Below are 11,115 nucleotides of genomic sequence, written 5' to 3'. Positions count from 1 at the left end.
TTAACAGCTGAATCGATCTAGCCATGTCTTGTGGAAAAATACATTTTTGCATTTTTTCCCAAATTTCAAAAAAAGATAAGGGGTTACATCGTTAAAATTGGCAAAATTTGGCAAAAAATTGAATTTTTTAAATTCAAAAACTGAGTATGCAGATTTGTAAGCGCTATAAAAATTAGCACAGAATAGCTATTCGAATTGAAATTAACGAATTATTGGCTTAATTATGATGTTTGAAAAACACTGATTATTTTAAAAAATGGCCTGTTTTTATACCTATTTTCAAGTTATTAAAATTTTAGTCAGAATCTTTTCACAGCATCAAAAAACGTAATATGCAGAATTGTTAACACTTTAAAATCTAGCACATTACAGCTTACCGAATTAAAATTTATGCATTTTTGGCTTAATTATGATGTTTGAAAAATGCTGATTATTTAAAAAAATTGCCTGTTTTAATACCTTTTTGCAAGATATTAGTATTAATCAGGAGCTTATAAAACAATGAAGGAATCATTTCCGACCCTATAAATCATACATATTCTTGATCAGAATTAACAGCTGAATCGATATAGCCATGTCTTGTGGGAAAATACATTTTTCATTTTTTCCCAAATTTCAAAAAAAGATAAGGGGTTACATCGTTAAAATTGGCAAAATTTGGCAAAAAATTGAATTTTTAAAATTCAAAAACTGAGTATGCAGATTTGTAAGCGCTATAAAAATTAGCAAAAATGCAAAAATGTATTTTTCCACAAGACATGGCTAGATCGATTCAGCTGTTAATTCTGATCAAGAATATATATGATTTATAGGGTCGGAAATGATTCCTTCATTGTTTTATAAGCCCCTGATTAATACTAATATCTTGCAAAAAGGTATAAAAACAGGCAATTTTTTTAAATAATCAGTGTTTTTCAAACATCAAATTTAGGCCAAAAATGCATAAATTTTAATTCGGAAAGCTGTTCTGTGCTAGATTTTAAAGTGTTAACAAATCTGCATACTGCGTTTTTTGATGCTGTGAAAAGATTCTGACTAAAATTCTAATAACTTGAAAATAGGTATAAGAACAGGTCATTTTTTTAAATAATCCGAGTTTTTCAAACATCATAATTAAGCCAATAATTCGTTAATTTCAATTCGAATAGCTATTCTGTGCTAATTTTTATAGCGCTTACAAATCTGCATACTCAGTTTTTGAATTTGAAAAATTCAATTCTTTGCCAAATTTTGCCAATTTTAACGATGTAACCCCTTATCTTTTTTTGAAATTTGGGAAAAAATGCAAAAATGTATTTTTCCACAAGACATGGCTAGATCGATTCAGCTGTTAAATCTGATCAAGAATATATAAGGTTTATAGGGTCGGAAATGATTCCTTCATTGTTTTATAAGCTCCTGATTAATACTAATATCTTGCAAAAAGGTATAAAAACAGGCAATTTTTTTAAATAATCAGTGATTTTCAAACATCAAATTTAGGCCAAAAATGCATAAATTTTAATTCGGAAAGCTGTTCTGTGCTAGATTTTAAAGTGTTAACAAATCTGCATACTGCGTTTTTTGATGCTGTGAAAAGATTCTGACTAAAATTCTAATAACTTGAAAATAGGTATAAAAACAGGCCATTTTTTTAAATAATCAGTGTTTTTCAAACATCATAATCAAGCCAATAATTCGTTAATTTCAATTCGAATAGCTATTCTGTGCTAATTTTTATAGCGCTTACAAATCTGCATACTCAGTTTTTAAATTTAAAAAAATTCAATTTTTTGCCAAATTTTGCCAATTTTAACGATGTAACCCCTTATCTTTTTTTGAAATTTGGGAAAAAATGCAAAAATGTATTTTTCCACAAGACATGGCTAGATCGATTCAGCTGTTAATTCTGATCAAGAATATATATGATTTATAGGGTCGGAAATGATTCCTTCATTGTTTTATAAGCTCCTGATTAATACTAATATCTTGCAAAAAGGTATAAAAACAGGCAATTTTTTTAAATAATCAGTGATTTTCAAACATCAAATTTAGGCCAAAAATGCATAAATTTTAATTCGGAAAGCTGTTCTGTGCTAGATTTTAAAGTGTTAACAAATCTGCATACTGCGTTTTTTGATGCTGTGAAAAGATTCTGACTAAAATTCTAATAACTTGAAAATAGGTATAAAAACAGGCCATTTTTTTAAATAATCAGTGTTTTTCAAACATCATAATCAAGCCAATAATTCGTTAATTTCAATTCGAATAGCTATTCTGTGCTAATTTTTATAGCGCTTACAAATCTGCATACTCAGTTTTTAAATTTTAAAAAATTCAATTTTTTGCCAAATTTTGCCAATTTTAACGATGTAACCCCTTATCTTTTTTTGAAATTTGGGAAAAAATGCAAAAATGTATTTTTCCACAAGACATGGCTAGATCGATTCAGCTGTTAATTCTGATCAAGAATATATATGATTTATAGGGTCGGAAATGATTCCTTCATTGTTTTATAAGCTCCTGATTAATACTAATATCTTGCCAAAGGTATAAAAACAGGCAATTTTTTTAAATAATCAGTGATTTTCAAACATCAAATTTAGGCAAAAAATGCATAAATTTTAATTCGGAAAGCTGTTCTGTACTAGATTTTAAAGTGTTAACAAATCTGCATACTGCGTTTTTTGATGCTGTGAAAAGATTCTGACTAAAATTCTAATAACTTGAAAATAGGTATAAAAACAGGCCATTTTTTTAAATAATCAGTGTTTTTCAAACATCATAATCAAGCCAATAATTCGTTAATTTCAATTCGAATAGCTATTCTGTGCTAATTTTTATAGCGCTTACAAATCTGCATACTCAGTTTTTAAATTTTAAAAAATTCAATTTTTTGCCAAATTTTGCCAATTTTAACGATGTAACCCCTTATCTTTTTTTGAAATTTGGGAAAAAATGCAAAAATGTATTTTTCCACAAGACATGGCTAGATCGATTCAGCTGTTAATTCTGATCAAGAATATATATGATTTATAGGGTCGGAAATGATTCCTTCATTGTTTTATAAGCTCCTGATTAATACTAATATCTTGCCAAAGGTATAAAAACAGGCAATTTTTTTAAATAATCAGCATTTTTCAAACATCATAATTAAGCCAAAAATGCATAAATTTTAATTCGGTAAGCTGTAATGTGCTAGATTTTAAAGTGTTAACAATTCTGCATACTACGTTTTTTGATGCTGTGAAAAGATTCTGACTAAAATTCTAATAACTTGAAAATAGGTATAAAAACAGGCCATTTTTTTAAATAATCAGTGTTTTTCAAACAGCCAATAATTCGTTAATTTCAATTCGAATAGCTATTCTGTGCTAATTTTTATAGCGCTTACAAATCTGCATACTCAGTTTTTGAATTTGAAAAATTCAATTCTTTGCCAAATTTTGCCAATTTTAACGATGTAACCCCTTATCTTTTTTTGAAATTTGGGAAAAAATGCAAAAATGTATTTTTTCACAAGACATGGCTAGATCGATTCAGCTGTTAATTCTGATCAAGAATATATATGATTTATAGGGTCGGAAATGATTCCTTCATTGTTTTATAAGCTCCTGATTAATACTTATATCTTGCAAAAAGGTATAAAAACAGGAAATTTTTTTAAATAATCAGTGTTTTTCAAACATCAAATTTAGGCCAAAAATGCATAAATTTTAACTCGGAAAGCTGTTCTGTGCTAGATTTTAAAGTGTTAACAAATCTGCATACTGCGTTTTTTGATGCTGTGAAAAGATTCTGACTAAAATTCTAATAACTTGAAAATAGGTATAAAAACAGGCCATTTTTTTAAATAATCAGTGTTTTTCAAACATCATAATCAAGCCAATAATTCGTTAATTTCAATTCGAATAGCTATTCTGTGCTAATTTTTATAGCGCTTACAAATCTGCATACTCAGTTTTTAAATTTTAAAAAATTCAATTTTTTGCCAAATTTTGCCAATTTTAACGATGTAACCCCTTATCTTTTTTTGAAATTTGGGAAAAAATGCAAAAATGTATTTTTCCACAAGACATGGCTAGATCGATTCAGCTGTTAATTCTGATCAAGAATATATATGATTTATAGGGTCGGAAATGATTCCTTCATTGTTTTATAAGCTCCTGATTAATACTAATATCTTGCCAAAGGTATAAAAACAGGCAATTTTTTTAAATAATCAGCATTTTTCAAACATCATAATTAAGCCAAAAATGCATAAATTTTAATTCGGTAAGCTGTAATGTGCTAGATTTTAAAGTGTTAACAATTCTGCATACTACGTTTTTTGATGCTGTGAAAAGATTCTGACTAAAATTCTAATAACTTGAAAATAGGTATAAAAACAGGCCATTTTTTTAAATAATCAGTGTTTTTCAAACAGCCAATAATTCGTTAATTTCAATTCGAATAGCTATTCTGTGCTAATTTTTATAGCGCTTACAAATCTGCATACTCAGTTTTTGAATTTGAAAAATTCAATTCTTTGCCAAATTTTGCCAATTTTAACGATGTAACCCCTTATCTTTTTTTGAAATTTGGGAAAAAATGCAAAAATGTATTTTTTCACAAGACATGGCTAGATCGATTCAGCTGTTAATTCTGATCAAGAATATATATGATTTATAGGGTCGGAAATGATTCCTTCATTGTTTTATAAGCTCCTGATTAATACTTATATCTTGCAAAAAGGTATAAAAACAGGAAATTTTTTTAAATAATCAGTGTTTTTCAAACATCAAATTTAGGCCAAAAATGCATAAATTTTAACTCGGAAAGCTGTTCTGTGCTAGATTTTAAAGTGTTAACAAATCTGCATACTGCGTTTTTTGATGCTGTGAAAAGATTCTGACTAAAATTCTAATAACTTGAAAATAGGTATAAAAACAGGCCATTTTTTTAAATAATCAGTGTTTTTCAAACAGCCAATAATTCGTTAATTTCAATTCGAATAGCTATTCTGTGCTAATTTTTATAGCGCTTACAAATCTGCATACTCAGTTATTGAATTTAAAAAATTCAATTTTTTGCCAAATTTTGCCAATTTTAACGATGTAACCCCTTATCTTTTTTTGAAATTTGGGAAAAAATGCAAAAATGTATTTTTTCACAAGACATGGCTAGATCGATTCAGCTGTTAATTCTGATCAAGAATATATATGATTTATAGGGTCGGAAATGATTCCTTCATTGTTTTATAAGCTCCTGATTAATACTTATATCTTGCAAAAAGGTATAAAAACAGGAAATTTTTTTAAATAATCAGTGTTTTTCAAACATCAAATTTAGGCCAAAAATGCATAAATTTTAACTCGGAAAGCTGTTCTGTGCTAGATTTTAAAGTGTTAACAAATCTGCATACTGCGTTTTTTGATGCTGTGAAAAGATTCTGACTAAAATTCTAATAACTTGAAAATAGGTATAAAAACAGGCCATTTTTTTAAATAATCAGTGTTTTTCAAACAGCCAATAATTCGTTAATTTCAATTCGAATAGCTATTCTGTGCTAATTTTTATAGCGCTTACAAATCTGCATACTCAGTTTTTGAATTTGAAAAATTCAATTCTTTGCCAAATTTTGCCAATTTTAACGATGTAACCCCTTATCTTTTTTTGAAATTTGGGAAAAAATGCAAAAATGTATTTTTCCACAAGACATGGCTAGATCGATTCAGCTGTTAATTCTGATCAAGAATATATTATTTAAAAAAATGGCCTGTTTTAATACCTTTTTGCAAGGTATTAGTATTAATCGGGAGCTTATAAAACAATGGAGGAATCATTTCCGACCCTATTTGTAGTTAAAGCAGAAAAACACAGAAAAAATTATTGATATTCTAAAGAGGTGTGAAGAAATTTATATAAAATGAATTTATATTCCTCTTATTCCTCATTCATACTTACTTACTTTTACTAAGTACAAACATGAAAGGAAATTAACTTTGGTAACCCGAAGCATATACTATGAGGTTAGGTTGATCCTAAAACTAATTCTGATCCCTCTTATAACATCTACATAAATGCATATCATATTATAATTGTCATGCTTAAGACTTACCCCAGTGGAGAACACACGGTTTTCGTCATTGCTTAATGTCTTCCTTCCTTAGGCATCTCATGTTATCAGCAAAGTCATCTTCCTTTTTATCCAGATGTATTGGTTGGCCACGTCATATTTTCTTTGGTTCGAAGGTAATTACTATCACTATCACCAGTGATGTTAACTCTAGGTACCCCTAGGACAGACTAAGGCCGGCCGGCGGCAGCGCGCTGTATTTATAGTCTCCGAGCAAAGAGAACAGAGAATTTGAGAGCAAGAGAGTAAGAGCTAATTCTATAAAGGGGCAGAGAGACATGGAGAGTTAGAGATTGCTCTAGAGGCACACATAGAGGAACAGCCGTACAGAGCGTGCGAGCGAGCGAGAGAGGGAGTTTTGCATTTTCGTCTGCATTAACCGATCGTTCCTATGTTATATAGGATATAGTCGTCCGATTTTATTAAAATGAATATAGAAATTATAAAATAATACCAAATGGCTTTATCTTAAATTAGATGCAAATATTTTGAGAACTGGAATAGTTATAATTTATTTTCTAAATATTGTTCCTATAGCAGCTATATAATATAGTCGTTCGATCCCAACTTATATAATAGTCAGAGTATATAGAATATAAACTGGCAAGTTTCATTCAGATAGTTTTAAAACTGAGGAACTAGTTTGCATAGAAACGGGCAAAAGTTGATGCAGATAGAGAATATATATTTTTTATATGACCGGAAATTACTCCTTTACGAAATTGCAAGCTTCTGATTTAAATTATAATACCCTACAAGGGTATAAAATTTAAATGAACGAATTTTTGGCTTAATTATGGTGTTCGAAAAATGCTGATTATTTAAAAAAATTGCCTGTTTTTATACCTTTTTGCAAGGTATTAGTATTAATCAGGAGCTTATAGAACAACGAAGGAATCACCCCATAAATCATATATATCATATTCTTGATCAGAATGAACAGCTGAATCGATCTAGCCATGTCTTGTGGAAAAATACATTTCTGCTTTTTTCCCAAATTTCAATAAAATATAAGGGAAAAAATAGCACAGAACAGCTTTTCGAATTGAAATTGAAACTAATTATTGGCTTAATTATGATGTTTGAAAAACACTGATTATTTAAAAAAATGTCCTGTTTTTATACCTATTTTCTGGTTATAATTTTAGTCAGAATCTTTTCACAGCATCAAAAAACGCAGTATGCAGATTTGTTAGCGCTTTAAAATCTAGCACAGAACAGCTTTTCGAATTACAAGTTTTGCATTTTTGGCTTTTTTTTATGCTTAAAAAAATCTGTATTACACATATCTTAGGTTTTTTTCTAAGTATATATTTATGTTGACTTTTTTAAGGTCAATCCGCTTGATGAAGGGAAAATGAGTTGCTTTAAATGCTATGTTATTTTTAATTTGACAAATGCGAAATTTACTATATTTTTGTACTAAATTTAAATAATTTGGTCTGTTTTCAGACTTGGTAAAAAAAGGAGTATATAATTTTCATTTTATTTCCTTACCAATTACCTTAACTATTTCATATTTTTTAATGACAACTTGCTCTTAAATACGCCCTCAAGTTAAGATTCATCAAAAACATAAAGTAATGCCTTTTGTGCTCCTTATCCTTTGATTTAAGCCTGAGTTTAAGCTCTGTATTTAGCTTACCGCTCTCCATCGGATTTTCCTTTGACTTTTCGCAGCTCGGAGGCACTTTAAGCATTACTTTGTGCCATTTTTCATCCAGTCGTGGGCTGTCTTTTAAAGCCGCTTGGCATTCAATTGGCATTTGGCTGTCGCCATCATCCAGTGGACACTTGGACTCCCCTCATCCACTGTTCCTGCTTCATTCCCAGTTTTTTCTTACATATTTTTTATTTTTTTGCTTTACTCACGTTATTTAAGGATTAACATCATTTTATGCTGCCTCGCAATGCCTTTTTTGCAGGATTAAATGCTGCCGTCTGCTGGCTCTCGCTCTGCTGTCACTGCACTTATCCAAAAATAACTTTATTGCTATTAAAATTTATTGTTATTTTAAGAAGTTAATAGACTCTGTTTAAAGTTGATTATTTTTGGAATATTTTCACATTTTCTTTTGAAGTAAAAAACTCAAGGATTTGGGATTTATTGAACCATATATAGTTTTGAAGTTATAAAACCTTATTAAATACTCTTAAAATGTAGTTATGCTCCCCCAAATTTAAGACTCTTATATATGACGTATAAATAATAATACTCTGAATTTTTTTCCAGTGTTTTGAAGTCCCCTCTCCCCTCCTTTAGCTCCTTTGAATTGATTGCATTGCACTTTTTCTCGCTGTTGCATAGTTTGCTGATGCGCCGCCTCCATTCCATGGCTACAAAGTGATTTTTATGGCTTTCTGTCTGTCTGTGTGTGTGTGTGTGAATGCAAATGTTTGCATTGGTGTGCGAGAGTGTGTATGGGTGTGTGTTTGAGAGCACTTTGATGTTTCCGCATTACAAAGGGCGGCACTTTAATAGCGGCGCAATTTATCAAAAAGCAACCAAAAAGCTCGACAGCAGCTGGTAGCTTTAACACGCATACGCCCCGTGGGGTGCCGCAGCTAACAAAATTGAACAAGAAAAACTAGAGAAAGTAGGGGGTATCCGAGGTTTTAATTGATTCATAAAAGAAAATAATTAAAGAGCATCATCCGAATGCGCGTAAGAAACGTAATGTTTAAACTAACTTTATGAGTCTTTTGGAACTTTACTTTAATTTATCTAATAATAATCAGTATTGATACAGACTAGGAAGCCAACGATTGCAATTGAAAACTAAGCAAAAAATATATTTAAATGTTTTTAATACTTTATTTTTCAATATTTTTATGGGACAACTTTTTCCACAAATCCAAGTTTCAAAATTTCATAACTCAGACAAAAAGGCATTAATTCAAATTCGGAAAGCAGTCCTATGTTAGTTTTTATTGGGTTAATAAAACTGCCTACTAAATTTAACATTTTAAAAATGTAATTTCTCAACTTTTGAAAATGAAAAAAAATCGACAAAAATTTCCGAAATTTATTTTTTAACCAAACATGCCTAGATTGATTTACTTATTAATGATGATCAAGAATATATATGATTTATAGGGTCGGAAATGACTCCATCACATAGTTACGAGCTTCTGACTAAAATTGGAATACCTTTGCAGGTGTATAAAAATGTATATTTTAAATTTCTTCATCCACAGATAAACCCCTTAATATACCTAATAGAAACAACAACAAAAAACCCTTGGCTATCGACTATATATCAGCACATCGAAGCGCAGGCTTAGTCTTATCCTGGACCACATCTGCCTTTGGGAAATAAGTCTCTGGGTCGAGAGGCTCTAAATTGATTAACAGTAGCCTAGCTCTTGGCCCAAACTGGGGGGAATGTGAAAGAGATGCTGTCAACGCTTCGGCGTTCCCGGAATACCTTCCATTTACATGCCATAATTTTTAAATGTCACCCGTTTACAAAAGGGCTTGGCCATTTGATTTCGGCCGCCGGTTTCAGTTCAGGCCTTCGTGGCGACAAACAGGTTGAACCTAGGGTCCAGGGGCAGGTAGTTCTGATCGGGAACCCCAAATGAACTCATCCTTTTCATCTCTCTTTGTTCGGTTCCATAGTTCAGCGGTATTATATTTATTTAGATCTTTATTGAGCTGCAACCTGTCGCAGCCGCAGTCGATTCTTGGGTTTCGGTTTTTGGATCGTCCCATTTTGTTGGCAGATTTATGTTCTTGCCTCCATCCAGATATCGATCTAGGAGATGCCATCGAAGGGCTGACCAAAAGTAACGTAACTCTCTCTGCATGAGGAGGCGCACTGAAAGGAAATAAGGTATACTTTAATAATTACAAAAATTTAAAGATATGTTTCTTATATTGATTAAAATATTCACATTTATTCAATGAATTACAAGAGGATTGAAAATTCAAATCGTTGTAAATTTAAGCTTTAGAAAATGATAATAAATAAATATATAAACTACAATTACTTTACTTTACTATACTATAATTTTCCTCCAGTGTTCCTTTCTCTGATCGGTGAAAATTTCAGGGTAATTTGTTGGGTCCCCGTTTCCAAATTGTTTTTGTTGGTAGGTAGGTCGCTTGGGTTTTGAGGACAACAACAGGCTCTTGCCCAAAAACTGTTGGTGGCATTATTCGATTGTGTGCGCCCGGCTACCTTTTCCGGCTTTGTGTCCCAGTCGCGCGTGTTATGAAGATGTTAAGAGATCGCCGATACCCTGGTCAACCACTGAAATATGTCTTAATTGTCCGGGGTTAGGGCCAGACATGGAAAAGATATAGCCAGTACTCCAACATATAGTTCCACCGGCTGTTTGCATAACTCCTGCGAATGCCTGTTTGCTCAAGTTTCAGTTAATGGCCAGGGTTTTCCCTTTTTCTTTTTGAGGGTAACATGTGCCAAAGGACACATCAATTTGTGGTGGTAAACGACTGTCCAATGCGTTTTCATAGAACATAAATCATTTGGCCAACAACTAGTTCTATTTGGCCAGAAAATAAAATTTATGTTTCATATCCAGTGGGAGAGATAAAATCCTAGTAGTTCACTGGGGATTTATATAATACTTACTTGCTTAGAAATGCTTAGAAATTTCCAAAGATTTTATAATTTTATAAAAATGGGAAATACCCCCAAAAATCAAACTCATTTAAGCAGTTTTCTCTTCTTTCTCCTTATACATTACGTATATATATATATATTTGTAATAACTCTCTAGTGTATATATAAATTAAAATAAATAAATACATTTTTTTGGTTGTGTGGTTTTTGTTTGGTTTTTTTCCTTTCTTCTTTTTTGTTAATAATAATTATCATTACCATCGTCATCATTATATATCATTAGAGTTATCCTCGTCGGTAAAAACGCCGCCCTCTCGTCTTTCAAATATTTTTTTGTGTCTTTATCTCATTGCATGCTTGGTTGTTCGAGTTGCTGGTTGCCGTTGTTGTAAGTTGTTGTTGTTGTGGTTGTGTTGGAATTACAATATT

Source organism: Drosophila serrata, unplaced genomic scaffold (assembly GCF_035046125.1).
Source record: "Drosophila serrata isolate PLE 108 unplaced genomic scaffold, ASM3504612v1 contig_273, whole genome shotgun sequence".
Classification (NCBI taxonomy): domain Eukaryota; kingdom Metazoa; phylum Arthropoda; class Insecta; order Diptera; family Drosophilidae; genus Drosophila; species Drosophila serrata.
The sequence above is the reverse complement of the archived record's forward strand: the minus strand, read 5'-3'. Positions refer to the sequence as shown.